This window comes from Echinops telfairi, unplaced genomic scaffold (assembly GCF_000313985.2).
Source record: "Echinops telfairi isolate 266 unplaced genomic scaffold, ASM31398v2 ScPeMD7_2291;HRSCAF=2852, whole genome shotgun sequence".
Lineage (NCBI taxonomy): Eukaryota > Metazoa > Chordata > Mammalia > Afrosoricida > Tenrecidae > Echinops > Echinops telfairi.
In genome coordinates, this window is record NW_022106189.1 from 36,262,070 (window position 1) to 36,262,913 (window position 844).

The 844-nt window shown below is 52.6% G+C and overlaps 1 protein-coding gene across 2 annotated transcripts in view; it reads left to right on the forward strand.

Annotated features, from left to right (window-relative positions):
• ST3GAL2 (ST3 beta-galactoside alpha-2,3-sialyltransferase 2) overlaps positions 1-844 on the forward strand; it is a 45,610-nt gene that overhangs the window by 30,382 nt on the left and 14,384 nt on the right. The window lies entirely within an intron of this gene.

Here is an 844-nt window from a genome sequence, read left to right on the forward strand (position 1 = left end):
GGGGAAATTACAATTGTGCACCACCTCCTCAAGGGAGAGTGAGCCGAGAATATCTTCATTCATTCACACCAAGGTTCTGCCCTGTTCACTGGAGAGCGTTTCTGGGAAACCAGAGGCTTTGTCAGACAAATGGCCCAGTAGGCTAACTGCGTGCTGGACACCCATTAGAGGAAGAGGAATGGATTTCCAAGCCCCGGAGGGCAAAGACGGACTGGGAGTCTGGGTAGAGGGTCCATCCAGCGGAAGTCAGGACAAAAGGAAAACAGTTCTAAGAATTAAAAAGAGGAAGTGCCCACCAAGTCACCAAAGTGTGATGGGTTGGACTCGCCTACTGGACAACCCGCCACAGCCGGTTGGACTTGATATGTAGCAAATCAGAAGTAGTTGGGAGCCGGAGTATCGGTCAGCAGGAAACGGGTCCTAAAAGGAGCCACTTTATATTCTTTTCCCACCTTTTGCTTCTCTACCCGACTGTTTAGCTCCGGCCAGCCTGCCTAGCTATTACGATCACTTTGTTTTTCTACACTGCTTGACGTGTGTGTAAAAAAAAAAAAATTTCTTGGATTCCCTTCCCCCGTAAGACACCAAGCATCTCGGGGTCCCTTCCGAGGGAGCAGGTGCCGTGCAGAGATGGTCTGGATTGAGTGGTGGTGGATCTGATGGGACCCTGGGCTCCCCCTCTCCCCCTGCCCTGGAGCCCAGCATTGCCCCAGAGTAGAACTTGCCCCTTTTGAGTTACCAAGAGTCTATCTTTAAGGGAGCGGACAGCCTGCTCATCCTCTCTCAGAGGGCCTGGCAGGTTCACACCAATGGCCTGACGGTTCGCAACTCAGCGGTGGCTCGC